Source organism: Dromaius novaehollandiae, chromosome 2 (genome assembly GCF_036370855.1).
Source record: "Dromaius novaehollandiae isolate bDroNov1 chromosome 2, bDroNov1.hap1, whole genome shotgun sequence".
NCBI classification, from domain to species: Eukaryota; Metazoa; Chordata; class Aves; order Casuariiformes; family Dromaiidae; genus Dromaius; species Dromaius novaehollandiae.
The window spans coordinates 134,806,844-134,824,925 of NC_088099.1; positions in this window are offsets into that span (position 1 = coordinate 134,806,844).

Genomic DNA, 18,082 nt, shown 5'->3' on the forward strand with positions numbered 1-18,082 from the left:
AAACAGAGGTCACAGACTTACCTGCAAAGACTGTGTCTCCACCACAACTCCTGTGTCTTCCTTCCACATGAGACCTGTGTCCAAAGAAATAAGGCCTCATTGAACTGGCAGAGATTACTTCCACTCTAGATGCATCCCTGAATTTTCCTGGATGTACATCACGGCAAGGAAGTCTGCATAGACAGCAGATCCCTGAACCATATTAGCTTCTTTCAGTTAAACTCCTAGGACAGACCAAGAAACACTGCCATCATATTTTCTTCCTCCCCTTCCCCAGTTTCCAGCCCATGAAGCTCGTGCAAGCCACTTGAAGAAGAATAGGGTGACGATGCCCAAAAAGCAGCACTCTGGAGGGGTATTGCACATGCACAGTCCTGTCTCCTGTAAGCCTGAAATTAATCTGTGTTTTCTGGAACTGTTTCTGCCACATTAAGGCTTGATCTAAAACCCACAGCAGTGAGATCTGAGTCCTATTCAGATCCCAGAGAAATAAGATAGCCATAGTTACAAGAAAATTAAATGAAAAATATACATTTTCTGTTTACATCCCTAGCATATTTGAACTGGTATTTTTATGGGCACTGAAGGGTTTTTTTAATGAGTTCAGATAAATATACTTTAGCGTTTTCAGTTTTCTTAGGGAGTCTTAAATTGCATCACACTTGATGTGGCCGGAAAAAACATGTGGGTGTAAAATATTACCTATGTGCCACCAAATCCCACTTGCAAGCATGACCTCAAAGCTCTTAGTGAGATAAAACATCACCACAATTTTTTATAAAGGAATTTGTACATCATTTCCTTACATAAGGAATGTAAGTGAAAGAAGAAGCAAAAAGTAAAATTCATTTTTTACAAACTTCAATTCTAATTTTTCTTTGAGGGGAGAGTTGGGAAGATATTAGTAAAAAATAAACAGAGCTGTCACTTTGGGTACCATGTTTTCAGCCATGTATATAACCTTACCTTTGAATTAATGTACAGCATCTTCCTAATAGTTTTAACTCCTTTCAAAGGCTTAGCAGTCATACCAGTTTTTAGATTCAAAGTGCTAATATACTAAATGGTTACAGTCACATCTTCATTGAGAATACTAAGAGGAATAAATGTAAGTATTAAAACATGGGCCATGCTTGGGCTAATCACATGAATATTGCAGGCACACATTATTCTGCTCAGGGAAACAGAAAATTTCGCTGCTAATTGTTCATAAAAGGTTTATTTAACCAGAATTTACATTTCTTTAAGTGACACTTCTAGACAGAAAATGCCTAAGCTCTCATTAAAGCACATTTTATTAATAATTAGTTAGTACATATCTATTAATTTGTCAAAGACAATTTCTTTCCCTCCACCCTATCCTTTTTGCATAAGAGCTTGTCTGTATAAACTTCTTTTTTGTCTGCTGTTCTAGAAAGTCATTCTTAAGAGACAGATAAAGAATAGAATAAAAAAAAGAAAAACTGAGTATATCCACTTATGTTGAGCCAACCCTGTTAATGTCAGACTAAAAAGAGAAAATCCAGCATAAAGAAATCAGTTACTCTGAGTTTACACTCTGGATGGTCTCAAACTACAATGCCTGAAACATGGCCACACTTCTCAGGATGCATACATTCCTGCAGGAATAAATACTTGCGCAGCAAACATAAATCAGGGGAAAGCAACACCTATTCTGAACCTTTTTACATCACACCATAAGTGGTAAAGACAAGCAGGGAGAAGGCAATGAGGACAACTCCAATTGTCACATTAACAAGATTGTCCAATAACAAGACTGTCCAATTAACAGATGTGTTAATTATTAATCCAGGTATCATTTTTGTGTCCATTATTTTTGTGGGTGCAGTTGACATCAGCTAGATGGCCAACTAGCTACCTGATATGGCAACACAAGCTGGCAGTAACTGGACATTCAAGTGACCTGAGTGTCAAGCTTCCCAAATAAAAAAGAATAGTATCACCACAAATAATTTAGATAATAAAGCTGCAGTTTCAAGAAAGGGGCTTGTCTGGGAGAAGCCTGAACCAAAGCTGCTAAGAAATATAGAAGTGCTCTTGGTAAAAGACCCTAATATCAGGCTTGATACCAGCTCACAGTTCAGAGAAGACATGCATAATCTAGCAGATAAACAGAAAGAAAGAATTGCAAAATCTTAATCCCATGGGTTAAACAGAAAACAAGGAATGGGGAAATGAGCAAGACAGCAGCACCTGGGGCTCCCCCATGGCCACAAACAGCAGAAATTCCCCACTCCTCACCAGCAAAAGTGCCTTACCAATACAAAAAAGATGAACCATTGTTACAAAGACAGGAAAGAGCTAATCGTTCTCCATAAGGGAAACCTCTGTCCTCGCAAACAGTGTACCACTGAGGATGGCTGCAGAGGAAGCTAGCATCTCCTAAAACAAGAGTTAAACAGATCCACCGCCTCTAAGATGCATGGGACAACCACTGCCGGTCAGAAAGGAATTAAAGATTATCAGACAGCCTAGCCTGTGTCCTGAAATGCTGAAGAAGTGGGATTCAGCAGAGCTGGAGCAGTGTGGGAAGCAGTGGTTGCTCACAGGGAAGAAGTAGAAGGGAAGAGGGAAGGGCAGGAGGGGAACAGAGGTATTGCAAGACTGGGAGGGTCTGCCATGCACCTTTGTCTTGAAGGCATCCAGAGCCGATGTAAAGTCTATATAAAGAACAAAGAGCTGGGTGCCCCAGAAAGGGTGACTTACCGAGACAGAGATTATCATGGAAAGCTGCACCTTATGCAGGACAGCAACTCATTACCCTGAGACAGGAATAATGGCATGCTGTGGCTTTGGACAGAAAACAAGACATTGCATTGCCTGTGAAGTATGTGTGCCGGTAGCTGGAGGCAAGCCTTGAAAGAATACCATTTATATGGGTGGCCCATTCCTCCAGAATGCTTGTTTGTAAATGTTTACTGTTGGTATATGTTACTGTGAGCTTCGGAAACTGCATAATTAACTGGGCTCGCCTTCTGTATGATAAATGTGCTGAGACTCCAGAGATTAAAGGGTAAAGGGAAGAAGGAGAAGCAATGCTGAATGCAAATGTTTTAAACTAAATGAAAATGGGTAGAAGAGAGACATTGGAAACACTGAACATGAGAGCCCTGAACCCTGAATCCACACCATAGCTTTCTGTCAGAAACTTAGGGAGATGTCTTTGCTGTTGCAAATATACAGGGTTTCAAGCAAACTCCCTTTGTGCCCATGCTCACCAGGCACAACTCCTCAGGACTAACAGACAGCAGCTGGAGCCTTTGGCCGTTGGGTGTTCAGGTAGCACTGACCCCTGATCTGGCTGTCTGTCCTGTACCAGTGTGCTGGTAACACGTATACACTCTCAGGGGTGCCTTAAGCTGTCACTGGACATACATGGAGACCACTGTCCGGCTCTATTACCTCTGCAGCTCAGGCAGTAAGCCCTGCTAGAAGGGTGAGGAGGATGTCTGGCATGGCAGTGACTAGGGGCCCTTTACTCCCGAATGGCATCTTCTATAGGGGAATTTAAAATTCTGCAGTTCCTGTGACTGACTTTTTATTCCCCACATGTTTCCTGGTCCTCCTGTGAAGAGCAGCTCCTAGTTTATTAATGCACAGAATCAATCTGAGAACTACAGGATTTGGTTAGGATGACTGGGAATGTGATAAACTGTGTGGAAATTTTTTTTAAATTACTATTTAGTGTGATGCAAGATAGACTTTGTCTCTCCTTTTTTCTTCTCCTTTCCCACTTATTTTTGAACACTTAATAATTACCTAAATGAGGGAATACAAAGTACTGATTTGTGTTTTTCACTCTGCCAGCATAATAAATGTTAACAGGGTTTTATTTTTAATCTTTAACAATAGAAAAACAGATGGCATAAGTTATTCTGTAGTGTCCTGTGGACTATTAGAATTCTCAAAATGATTTGTATACTAACCTTGACGTAATATCACAGCATGGCAGGGAAGAGAGGGAAATATTGTGGCAGCTGTGTGTGCATTTTCATTACAGTATAGTGGCTGTTTCTGAATGTACAGAATCATATGATCATTCATGGACTCATAGAATCACGTTGGTTGGAAGGGACACCCAGACATCGCCTTTCCACCCTCCTGCTCAAAACAGATCTTGCTATAGCAGGTTGCTCAGGGCCTCATGCAGTTGAGTTTTGAATATCTCCAAGGATGGAAATCCCACAGTCTCTGTGGGTGACTTGTTCTGGTGTTTGACCAGAGTCGTGGTGAAAATTTTTCCTAATATCTAATATTGAAATTTCCTTTTTTACAGCTTCTCTCTGTTCCCCTCGTCCCACTACCATGCATCCCCAAGTTGACTCTGGCTCCCAGTTCTCTATCACCATCCATTAGGTAGTTACAGAGAGCTGTAAGATCTCCCCCAAGCATCTCCCTGATCACATCCCGGGTAGTCAGACAGCAGATAATTCTGACTCATAATATTATAGGACCAGCATCCTACATGCAAATTCTTCTCATTATTTACCCTCATGGACATTTTGGGTCACTTTTGGGGAGCCAGTACAGCCTAGAGGTCCAAAACTTCATTTAGCTCAGAAGCAAAATGTGAAAGACACAGCACAACTAGGGAAAAATATCTGCTTGATTCAAGTTTTATCTCCTTCTCAGGGAGTGCTGAGACAGTATCTTCTAAGATTATACTACATCCCCTCTCAACCTGCTCTCTCTTGCTTTTTTTGTGGTTCCCATTTCCTCTTCTTTTCTGTACCTGAATATTTCCATTCTTTTCCTATTTGTCAATAGTCTGTGGTATGGACTTGGCCATAATCAGTCACAGGGTGTGTTTCATGCTCAGTCGCTTAGAAAGTGCAGAACATGTGGTTCAGAGTTTTTTAATTTCAGTGTAATTTATTTAAGTGTAAGTTTGAGGGTAAAATCATTAACTTAAATTAAGGGGAAATATTGCTTACACTTGGGGTCTTCTTTTTTTTTCTTGTCTGCAACAGAACAACTGTTGCATACATGTTGATATTAGTTCTGTCTATCAGTGCATGAGTAGAGCAATAATCTTAAATGATTAAGCTTGTTGGGGTTTTTCACATAGCATTAAGGATAGAGGTGGATATGCAGCATATTAGCTACTCTAGTGGTTTTCACTTAAAAGACACATTGCATGTAAAGCTACATTAATTTTCATTCAAAATCCACTTTAGTAAAAATACATTTTTTTTGTTTAACTCATGAGTCTAAACAATTTATCTTCATATACTTACATGGCATTTCTGCCAGTCTTTCCTCTGTTTGTATTCCATGACAGCTTTTTTATTCTCTATTGATTCTCCCTAGCAATTTGTTTCATTTATTCTTAAGTATATCCAAATATTTGATCACAAAGCTCAAACTGCAATTCTGCCAATTAATTAGAGGGAAATAACTTTGATGTGCCTGATTACAGATGAAACAAAAGCAACGTGGTACTTACAAGAAAGAATATCAAGTAGAAAATCATCCAAGATAACAATCTTCTTTTGTCTGTGAAATCATGGCAAATTTGAAGGGATGAAGAGGTCACATCCTATGGAGGCACAGTGAAATAAAATAAATAAAGATAATGAAATGAAGGAAGGTTAATAGGCAGAAGAAAATCCTGAAAACAACTAATACTTAATTCAGAAAAGATATCGACTCTTGCTTAGGGAGGTTTACAGAAGGAGCTGAAACATAATACAGAATAGTAAAATTTTTACTGACAATGAACACCTGGCAATACATTCTAAATAAATGAGTTGGAAAGAAAGATTTGGATTGATAACAAAATTAAACAACAAATCACTGGATAAGGTTGAGATTTAATTTGATTTCTTTTTTCTTGCCTCGTCTATGAAATCCCTTGATAAATTTTTAAGAAATCAAAATAAATTTCTTGAGTATTTAAACAAAAAAAAAAGAGCAAACAGAATAATCGCTTATCCTCAGTGTGCTACTTCCAGGATCTAATCCCAAACCTTTTGATGTTTTAGAATGTCTCTCCAGGGATTTTAATGGTAATCAGATTTTTAAGGTTCCTTGAGCAGGAATTCCCAGTCTGGGAAACATTATCAGTAGGTAGGGAACTTATCTTCTTTGCTTCTTAATTCTTCTAACACGGATGATATCACAGTTGTCAAACATGAGAACTGCTGTCCAAAGGCCCTTGCTGAGTTTTGGTTCCCTTTTCACCAAAGCTAATATGAAATATAAAGCAAATTCAAAGAATGGAATAAAGGTTAAAAGTTGATGTGGGAAATACTAAGAGGTTTATGTATAAATGAATTGAAAAGAGGAGGATTTAATTGGGGGGAAGACGGGGGAAGCCAACAGAACAAAATGGTCCTCCAGAATCATGGTAAGGAAAGAAGGGAATATTAAGAAACAAATGGACCATAAGTTTTCATCCTATTCTCAACATAATCTATTAAAACTCATTGCAAAAGTACATCCTAAATAATGCATTGACACATGTTGACAGTAGTCAGAAATGTTCTTCTTCATCTATAACAATAATTAAATTGTCCAAATATTCATTTAAAGTCAAACTGAGTATATTTGACCTTGAAAACTAAGCAGCACCGTGTCCAGTATTTGGATTGGAGATCTCCAAGATGCCATTAGCACAGGCCATGAATTGTGGTTGAATGTTTGGCAAATGCTGGACCACAGAAAGCAAATGAGTGGAAAGACTTCCTTTGGGCCTATCACAGTTGCTCATTTGACTGATGGGAACACTTTTTTTTTTTTTTTTTTTTTTTTTGGTGTGTTAATGGGGCCTTGTGACATATTCAATTCTGACAACTGCTGGAGGCAGAACTGAGTAATCTGACCCAGTCTGTCAACTTCTAGTCTTTTATGACACCATTGGGTGAAAAATGGGACATGTGAGCAGAGTGCAGGCTGGAAGGAAAAATTCAAGGCAAACTAATTAGTGATATTTGCTGAATTTTTGAATTTTTGTGTCTTGATAGCAAATATTTAAAAATCACCATCTTTGTATAATGCTTTAAAAAAATATTTCTGTCTCACCTGAAACCCCAAATCTTGTTTTCCTAAGGTATCAGTTTGGCGTGTGCTTTGTAGAAACAGTGACAGTTCACGGCTTTTGGGCAAAGACTGATTTGAGTCATGTTGGTATAAACTAGGAATCATTTGTTTGATGCCAGCAGAATGACAGCAAGGCAATACAAGCAGTCAGAACCAGGTCCTCTATCTGTAACGATTTTTTGACTTGATGATGCTAACTAAATATGACATACCCAGACTCCCAGAATTGTTTTTATGAACAACTGTCAAATTAGTTAAGAGTAGAATCTAGAAGCTGAGATTAACAAATTGTCTCCATCCATGTTTTATTGCACAGCAGATAAATATATTAATGACAGCCTTTAAAAATGTGGATCCTTTTATGCAGTTAAAGAAAATTCACATTGCTCATCATAATGGAGGATATTATAAATTCAAATCATTTGAGTTTTAAGCACTCTGTTCTTGTGGCTTTTACAGCACTTTACTTCGTGTAAGTGTTACACAAACACTAATTGCTTCGCAGCAGTATAGGCCACAGCCAGATGATCGTTGCAGAAGCATCTGTGGTTCCCTCTTTCACCTCTCCTTCTCCCCATCCCCACTCACCTCACCCGGCTGCTGCCCACTGTTCCCTCAGTTCATCCACATGGACAGACTCTGTGGTACTCCTCAACGGTTTCAGTTAAGGCTGGAAGAGCTTGTTCGCAGAGCACCCAGGGGTGATATAAGGTAAGCAGCTGATGAGGAGTGCTCATGTAACCGCTTCGGGAAGAGATAGGGGTTGGGGAAATTTGGGGTATAAAGAGGGGGTGTAGCATCTTCAATGTCCTGAGCCATTTTCATCTCAGTCATTTGACCAAAAGCTTTACTCACATACGGAAACTCAAGACTGGAAAACTGAAGCAAACATACATTGCCCAAGACAGCAAGACAAATGTGAGAAATGCAGCCATCCGTACTACTTCTCCTGTTTCCTGTCCACTAGACTGCACTGTTTCATGTCTTTTGCGAGGCGTGGCAGAACAAAAATGAGGCTAAAAGAGAAGCAAGAACCTGCTTAAAAGGGTTCTTAAACTAAAAATAGGTTGAAGAACTAGTTCTACAGGAGCTCAGTTTACACAAATGCAGCTGAGGCATCCACCTGTTACCCACTCCTCCGCGGGAAGCCAAGTTTTTCCAGAGCACTTCTTGTTCAAATACAGTTTATTCTTTCCTACTGTTTGCAGTGGAAATGGTGATTTGTGAACAGCTGCTTCTAGCAGGTACAGGACTGAATTACATTATAAGGCGATTCTCACTTGTGTGGCCCTTGGCACCCAAGTGAAGCTGAGGAACACAGGCACAATTTTCCCCTGGATTTCTGTGGACAGCAGAAGGTCAGCAACACGTCACATCCCTTCCAGTTAGGTGCTTTTATGGTGTGTGTGTCTTCATAGTAGCCCACTCGCAATAAGTTCACAGCCATGAGGAACAGTCTACAAAGATTTACCTCTTGCTTTTAGGGCCTTTCTGAAGCTTCCTCGTGACTGAGCAGAAGTGACTACGGGACACAGAGCTGGGCTGAGAAGAGTCCAGCAGATCGTGCAGAGGTCTCAGAAGAAAAGCAATATAGTGACAACTGTGCTTGAGGGTCCTCTTGCATTTTTAAGGGCACATTATACTAATGTTATTATAATGGCCTAAGAGTAAAGTAGGCAGCTGCGACACATTTAAGGAAGTTACTAGGGAGAAGACATTTGTCCAAATATTCTAAAGTTCTCATTAATTAACACCAATTGTTTTCAGGGTAACTGCAAAACTTTGGCACTGCTGTCCCTGCTCTAACTCACATGCATGTGTGCATGTGTGCGTGTGTGCGTGTGCGTGTGTGTGTGTGTGCGCATGGTGTGTGTGTGCAAGAGGAGAAACAGAGATTCCTCTGTATAGCTCGTATCCACAAAACTATTTCTTCAGTACTTCTGACTGAGCTGAAAATCATAAATCATTCCAGATTATTTATCTGAAAAGAAGTGATCATACAAAATATATGCCTAAACCAGAGAGGAACAGATTCCCTCTGTCCTGTGCTTTGAAAGATATTCACATCCTCTGATGCATATTTAAAACTCAGTATATGTTGAAAATATGACTTATTAAGGTACTAATGGTTGCATCATTCTTAAAGGAATAGTACTCCAACTATTTTGCAAATGTTTTTGAATAAATCATTTAAACAATTTTCTATTAACTGACCAGCTCTATAATATGTGAACATCATGTATCGACTGCTTCTGGTGGAAGAGGAAATAATCCCATGCTCTGTACATGCAACAAAGTCCTGTCCTTTCCTAAATTCTGTCATACTCTTCTTTCTGTGCTATGATCTTCGCACTAGTTCTCTCCCTGAAGATGAAGCTAAGATTAAAGTCCTTTATGATTTACAACCCTAAATCCCGGTTTATTTGAAAGGAGGAAAAAGAGCACTCAGTGGGTAATGCATCTCTGAAAATTTTACCATAGATTTACCAGATTTTAAGCCACAGCCACAGTAGGAAGCCGTCAAAGCCATAGCAGGAGGCAGCAAAGTGAGAGATTGCAGCACATAGCCAACCTGTACCTCCTCAGCCAGCATTTTGTATAGACTCCCAGATCCGTATTCCCATCATCTGCTTGTGTTCACCAAAACTATTTATCACCACCTGATAAGAGCACACCTCCCCCTTTGCCTCAGATATAAAGACCTAGCCCCTTCCCTAATGCTAGATCCAGTCTTTGCTACGTATCAAAATAGTAACAGAAAAGACTAAAGTAGACACAATATCTTAAAATGTGCGGATGGCCGGTGATGCGGGATAACACACACAGCTCACCACTGAGGGTGATCTCGGTATGGCAAGTCCCTCCCGGTCCCTGGGCTCAGCTGGGCAGGTCTGCTCACTGCGCTTCGGCTTGGTCGGGACCTCAACAAACACATCGCTTTGGGGAGAATCTTCCATACCGATCCTACAGCTACTCTGACTATGCCCACACCCTCTTTTCCTTTCTTTTTTTCAATTCTGTCCTTCGTTTTCCACATTATCCCCTGTTCCCCTTAACTAAGTATTCTTTGTAGTCTATACTAGGGGTTTGCTTTCTCGTTCCTTTGCTTCTGTTTATTCAGTGGATGTTTCATCTGCTCTTTAATTTTTCCAAATAAAGCACTAGATTCCCCAGCAATGTTTGAAGTGCTGTTCTTCATTGACATCCACAAATTTAGCAAAAGGGAAAAGAAAAAAAAGATCATCTATTCACAGGGAAATTGAGGGATTTAGTATAGAAAATTAGCAAAAATCTGTGTTGGAAACATTATTTTCTTGAAAAAAATAGAAAAAAAACAGAAATACTTTTTGTCCCTGTGTCTTTTATAACTACTCTTTTCAGTGGAGTTCTTTACAACCAGAAAAAAAGTGCAAAGTTTTACAATGCAAAAATATAATCTACCCAAGACAAATATTATGGCAGACCACTGTAAGTTTCAAAGTGCATAAAGATGGAAAGTGAAACTGCAGTTTTGCGTGTGTCACAGCTATAGCCAACCAGACCAGAATATTGCTCACTGGTGAGTGCCTACAGAATATGCTAGCGCAGTGGCTAGTTGTACTGTATCCTTTTTTCCAGTTGAGGGATGAGAACTGCAGGCACTACCCCAACTATGAAGTGGATTTATACATTGGCATCAGTATGTGTTTGCTGGTTTTCTATTACCTTTCAAATCTGTTTTTTTTATTATTTTTTGATTGCTAGTGATCAGTGACAACACTTTCATAGAAAAATCTTTCAGGTTTCATTCTTAGTGATAACAGTCATCTCAGAACCCATCACTGTATTAGTGAAGTTGAGACTGTGTTTTCCATGCTTTTCATCTTACTATTTATCTACACTGAATTTCATTTTGTATGTCTAGTGGCTCATTTTCATAAGATACCACTGCAAACCTGCACAGTCTGCCCCAGTCTATTCTGAAAAAACTAGTACCATCACGAACTTTGTCACCTCATTATTCACCTTTTTTCAGCTCACTAATGAATATACTGATCAATAAATAGGAGTATCAATCATGCAAAGAGCAGTGGAGCCCCATTTGAACACACCCTGCATAGTTATGTCAGAGGAGTTACTGAAGTGATGGGTTATGTGATTCAGGGAAAAAAAGGAAAGAGCTGTTGGGCAAAGATAGGCTGCAAGAACTAGAACAGGGAGAAAATATTTCAGTTTGTTTCATGCTGAAGCAAAGGTCTCCAGTAAACCTCTGGTGGACACACAGACATTTTAAAAGAGCTCAAGAACTTAGAGTGGGTAATAATATCTTTATACAGGGATGGTTTGAAGCCAAAATACCTGAAAGCGGATGAGACTAAAATAGAAAGGAGGAATCACTAAAATGTAAAGGAGGGTATCACTTTTAATAGTAGAGTTTTCTGACCAGGTCTCACTAATGTGCATGGTTAAATACAACAGTAAGTATAAATTGTAAAGATAAATAAATAAATAGTAAATTGTAATAGGTAAATAATAAATTGCTGGGAACTACAATGCCACTGTTAATCAGATCTCCAAGTAAGCCCCCATACCAAGGAAGGCAGACAGAAGAGGGGACAAAAGTGGAGCACGCCAGTAAATGAGATTGAAATTGACCCCAAGGGCATATCCCAGCACAGCTACATCCAGCACTGTCGGTGGGCCGTAGGCTGGATCCACGTCCCATCCTTCCCTTCCTGCCATTTTATCCCACGAGGATTTTGTTTGTCATAAGTTTCCGTCAAAACCAGCCAGCAATGCCTGACCCCCACACACGACCAAACCGGAGACTGAGCCTGGCACTTCCCTGAAATGCCAGGTTTACCGCAGGTGTGCCGTGGGGCCAGGCCAGGGATCCTCTGCCAAATTTCACACGTGCAGAAAAGCCGGGCTGCAGGTCCCTGGGAAATGGGACCCTGCGGACTATGTGCAAAGACAACACACTGCCACTGCGTAGCAAATCCGGAGCTTCCCTGCAGCAGAGAGGGGCATGCCTGGGGCTGGGGGTTTCTATGAAGCCTGCATGAAAGAAAACCGCTATTATAAATAGCATTTTAATGTGCTGTGGAGCAGAATACAAGATGCACAAAAAAATCTTATAGCAATTCTCTCACTTAAACAGCAGTTAGACTACTTATATGGCTTCATGGCTCTCATACAAAATGCAACTCCTTTGTTTCCCTTTGTTTTACTGGCTTGTTCCTGGAATGTACCAGGGTATTTTAAATCCATTTTCTTTTGTCGATATATGACAATCCCATGCCATGAAACACAGCTTCCTTCCAATATTTCCCTGTGGTAACAAATATAAAATTTTGACCTCCAAAGAGAAGACAGATCAGATTTTGAGATCAGTGATAAAATTGATAACAATCAATGTGAGATTTAAAAGCAAATTAATTTGAGAAATAGGTGTAATTACTGATCAATACATAGACCATTTAAATTGTCTCAGCCACTCATTTTATCGGCTTTTAAAAGACAGAGGAAGAGAAGTCAGAGGCAAAATGGTATTGCTGCATTAATAACAAGCCAAATGCAGCTGGACTTGTAAACTGAGCTGCCAGAAATGCTGGAGGCCCCCATTTTAATTTCATGACTATCTGAGCCGTCATGTTTGGCATAAAGTATTCAAGGAGTATCCTCAAAAGTCCACTTTTAGAGAACAGGCACAAATTATAACTCTGGGCTTTATTCACAACAAATTATTCATACGGGTGTTGCATAATTTTGCTTCAGACAAAGAATGTGCAAGCAGGGATAGGAATCCATGCACTGGCATTTGGATGAAGTTTGCATGCATGAAGGGATAATTTTCTAAGTGATGAGGGAGTCAGGAACACAGACTCTAGATAAAGGGATTTGTAGTCCCTTTTGTAATTCCCTTTTCTGCTCTGAGAGGCTACTGAGAACAAATTTCACACGCAAATAGCCCATTTTTGATAGGGCCAAGCAAAATTTACCTGTACAAAGTCAGACCAGAATGTGTAAGGGTAAATTTTACCCACCGAAAAGAACATAGAAAAGTGGTGAGTTTGCAGAATATAATGCTATAATTAGGTTATATATAATATAATTCAGTTGCAGAATATAGTAAATATATATAGTGCAAATAGTGAGTTTTAAAGACATTTAGTGCCAGTCATATGCATTTTGAGCTTTCAGAATGAATACGCTAATGATGAAATAATTCCGTTCAGTAAAACTGACTTTTCGACATAAAATTAAAATCTGGTTCTTTTTCTGGAAGATATATGTGAGACAGAGGGAAAAAGATACAGAGGAATAAAGAGGGGAATGAGCAAGGAAAGGACAAGGAGAGTTACGTAAGCAGAGCACTGGAAGGAAACTTGTAAAAGAACATTTAGAGAAGTCGACCAGGCCCAAATTCTCCTGTCCATATTCATCTCTAGCAGAAAGAGGCCTGTGGGAGTTATAAAACTCCAGCACTCTGGAAAAGCAGACAGCTGGCATTCGCTAAACCTACCTAATGACTGCTAGAGACAGCAGTAGCTGGGGTAGCAGATATTGTTTATTTATAATAGAACAGCACATTTCCACATGACTCAGGGCTCTCAAGGTGCACTGGCATCTAAACCAGGGCTGTGTTACTTTCAGGCATCCTCTCCTACATTTGGTTGTATTCACTTAATTGGAGCAGTAGACTAGGAGCTCTTCAGGCCAGGGACATCATTTGCCTATGAATCTGGTTACCAAAATATGATCTAGATTTGGACTTTTGAAGGGATACACAAACTCAAATAATGATGCAATGGAAGAACAGTAAACAGTTCAATTTTCAATCCTGCCTTGCTTCTGCAAGATTTTTTTTTTTAATCTATTTCTATTCTTTTTGGACACCATTAATGAAGATTTCTGATACATTGATGAGCTGTGAAAAAGTGAATAACGTCTTCTTGTTTCATACAAGCATTGGCATTTTTCTCTTTTATTACCATTTCCCATTTGTATCGTAACTTGGTTCATTTCAGACTGCAAAAGAGAAGTTCAGGTAAGCTTATTCTGACCATAATTATCATAGATATTTTTCTAATATTTGGAAAACATAATTGTGAAAGTAATTGTGCCAGTCTAAATCCTGGAAGGTGCTTTCCTTCCCTCTCCAAATATGTTACTCCCCTCTTCAGCTCACCAGGATGTGCTGACTTTTACTATTGGCTGGCATGTTGAGATCTCTTGGTTTAATGATAACAAGACTTCATGATAGCTGGTTTAGTGGGTACCTGTACTAAATGTTCTGTTTCTCTGGGACAAGAAAATGTTGTACCTGCCAAATGTTCTTGTACCAGCCAAAAAGCTTGCCTGAATGCTTAATGCAGTACGTGTTCTTCGGTAGGATGATGAGGAAGAAGTAAGGTTCATCTCTGATGAAGATTAAATAGTTCATCTTTTTTTGAAATTGTAGTTTCTTATTCTGAAATGTAGTGACACATTGAATGAAAAATGAAGCATCATTTCTTACTGTGCTAACAGAACATCATTTAGTTAGCTTTCACAACCGCTACTGTTGGCCAGTATTAGTGTTAAAAGCTGTTGAAGCAAGTAATCACTGAGAAGTTTCATGAAAAATGTGAGTAATGTTTCATAGGTCACTGGTCTTGAGGGTGATTAACACTTCCTTATCACATTCATTTTCATGCTATTCCAAAAAAAGTAATTTTAGCAGCGTCTGTGGGGATAGGGAAATAGGAGCTGCTGGAAGTAGTGGGGTGTTCATAAATTTTTGTAATTATACATCTAATTTCATAGCTATATAGCATTTATTCTCTATATAAGGAAATCTGAATATCAGCTAGGAAAAAATAACCTTCTCCACCTCTTCTTGGTGAACTGGGAAAGCTGTCATATTAGTTATAGAGTTACAGCACTCACGTTACAAATTAGCTCTCAAAGAAAACTAATCCTACTTTCTACTTAACTCACTTTTAGTGATGATTAATAGTCTCCCATTTTACATTTTGAATGTCAAGACACCTAAAACCACCCCTCCTGGAATCTGTAATAACAAACAAGAGAAATGACTCCATTTCAAACACTCGCACCAAGTTTCTAAGCATCCACACTGCAATAAGCAGTGCTGTCGAGACTCACCTTCTATCTGTAATTCAGACTATAAACCCCAGTCTCAGCAGTGCAATTGAACAATTTCATCATGTGGACAAATAGATTGTTTTTTAGAAAAGTCCTTTTTGGACACATAAAATCCAAACTAAACAGGGGGGTTGAGGATGTGGAAGTCATTTCTGGTTTTCATGAAATCAGTGCTGTAAACCTGTGGAGACTTTTCTCCTGCCCAAGAGTCAGTATTTATATGTCAGAGGAAATTCATTTTTACAGATGCCAAACAAAAACCTGGCTGATGCTCATCTGTATTCTATAAAAAGGATATACAACTTTGTTAGGTCTTGATACAAAGTAAATTGCTTTCTGTTTTCAGTCTGGCTGTGCAATAAATGCACATTTTTTTCTACAAAATACCTTCCTATAAGATGTGAAAATTTCTAGAGGTAGTGAATGAAAAGATGAGGTTTTATGTGCCAGGAAAGACATTGCTCCAATAAAAAATGGCACTACTAAAATCATGTAGTGCACTTTGGTCTCACATTTTCTCTTGTAAAATAGCAAGAGGTTTTAAAATAGGATAGGGCTTTGTATTAAACAATGAGTATACCTGTACTGTTAAATAACCTAGCCCTGTGATTACTTCCAAGATCCCAGTCTCCTGGATTATTTACATCCTACACAGTTTAGGTCATAATGGGCCAAACTAGCTGCCTTTCAGATGAATCCCAGACAGTTACGGGTTTAATTCACCCCAGGACTGTTTGACGGGGACAAGGCAACTCTGGGCTGGGTTGCCTGCACCCTGCATGGTCCTCCAGCACTGCTCCAGCAGCCCTTGCATGCTCACACGTGCCCTAACACCACAACCCAAGCATGCAACACTGCCTCAATGTAATGCTGTAAAAGCACTACTCCAGCGTGCTGTGATACAGCCCTCACATGACTTCAGGTTGTTTTGGTCAACCAAACATACATAGTAATTATTAGGTCCTAAGCCAAAGGGGCAACCCTCAGGTCTATCATAGACCCACACCAAGTGCTATCCAAGAGAAATGCCTAGTATTCTCTAAAAGAGCCTCCCTGACTTGTCTGGGTGCGAACAACCTGTCAGCATTTGCTGGGGGAGCCAGGCAATGTTTGCAGCAGCGCCCCGTGGCAGGACAAACAGAGCTCAAGCTAGTGTGTACTCTTCTTTCAGCATTACTTTACCTGAGCTGATCAAATGTACTATGTAATAACTATGCAATCAGCTCTGAATCTTCTTATATTCAGTGTCTGCTGTAAACTTCTATTTCAGGAAAGTGAGATAGTGTCTACAGAGTAGAAATGGGTAACTCTGTCAGAAAATATAGAAACAGGCAGAACTCTCCAGAAACAAGAAAACCATGAATTTGGGTCTTGACTTGGTTGTATACCCCAAGTGAAATAATTTAGAGAGTTCTCTATCCTGCAGCACAGTTTGCTCAAATTAATCATGGAAAACATGGTTAAATTCTTTCTGTTTTATGTTATATAAGATATTAACTATTACAAAGTTAATAATGTCAAAAATAGTTGGAGAGTGTCCTGGTCTCTGGACAGCTAAGATAGATACCTTAATTCTAGAAAGAAGTGGGATTGCAGACACATCCCTGTTTCAGTGTCTTTCACTTGAGTATCTCCCAAACTTCTCTAAACTTTTCTTTTTTTTTTTCTCTCTGATCATTTTCCTGAGGTACATAGCTCTTTCCATTTAGCAGATAGACAGCAAAACTGGATTTTGAATTCAGTACCAGGGGCCACACACCTCATTTTCTTATAGTAGCATCTAGCCTGCAGACACTGGATCTTCTGCTGGAACAAATCTTAATGAAAGCAGCCCAAAGCAGACTAGGTCTCTAACTTCTGACTACGCTCTGCCCTGCTTGTTCTCCAAAGCACCTTGTGGATACTACACGCCATTTTATTTTGAAGTTCTCCCTCAAATTAGGTAAGGGTTGTCAGTGTTTGTCAAGCAGAGCAAGCTGATACAGGTTCTTTCCTGACAATGCAAGAAATATATAGATACAACAATATGTGTATAAAATTTTAATCCAAATGCATTTTTGGTTTTGTTTTCTGTGGTAAGATATATCTTCTGCAAATAATGCATATGGTTGCCTTTCTTGATGTAATCCTTCAAGAGGATTAAGGGTTGGAGGTTTCTTCTGCATTGTAAACACTAAGTAATAAAGTCCATTTCTTCCTCAAAATTTCATTAATGTGCACCTTCCAAGTCTAGTGAAAATATCTGGCTCACATGTGCTTTTCTGTTGTAGTAGTATCTATAGATCAGATGAAATATATATGAGTTGTACTTTATTTAAAGATCTCAGACTAAGTGAAGAGTATGTTGGAGTAATTAAAGTGACACTAAGTTGTGAGAATAGCATTTAAAGCTGAATATCCTTAAAGGAAGTACAAAGCGGAAGCCATTTTATAAACTGCCTTTCACAAGAAGAATAAAATAGTTCAGAGCCCTCAATCAGACCAGCCAAAAGGCTAAAGAGAAGAGAACTATTTTCAGCCTACTTTCCAACTTACTGTGGTTTCAGGAAGTGCTGGCCTAAATTAGTAGGTATGCTTGTTCAGTAAAGTGCCAGAAGGCATCACAGAGCTTTGAGAGCTCTTAGTTAAAATTCATCCTTCAAATTAAAGGCAGAAATGAGATAATTTCCCTGCCAGACATAGTATCTTTTTCTGAAGAGCATTTTTTTCCTTTAAAAATGGATTTCATCAAATGGCAGGTATTTTTAGGAGTACTGTGAAGAAAACTTTTTTCACCTTTCATCACACCCTACGCTGTCTGAACTATTGTCTGCCTTATTGTCATTGAGCAGAATAAAATATAAACCCATCTGAGCAAGACAAACAACTATACATGTTAGTCAAATGGCGC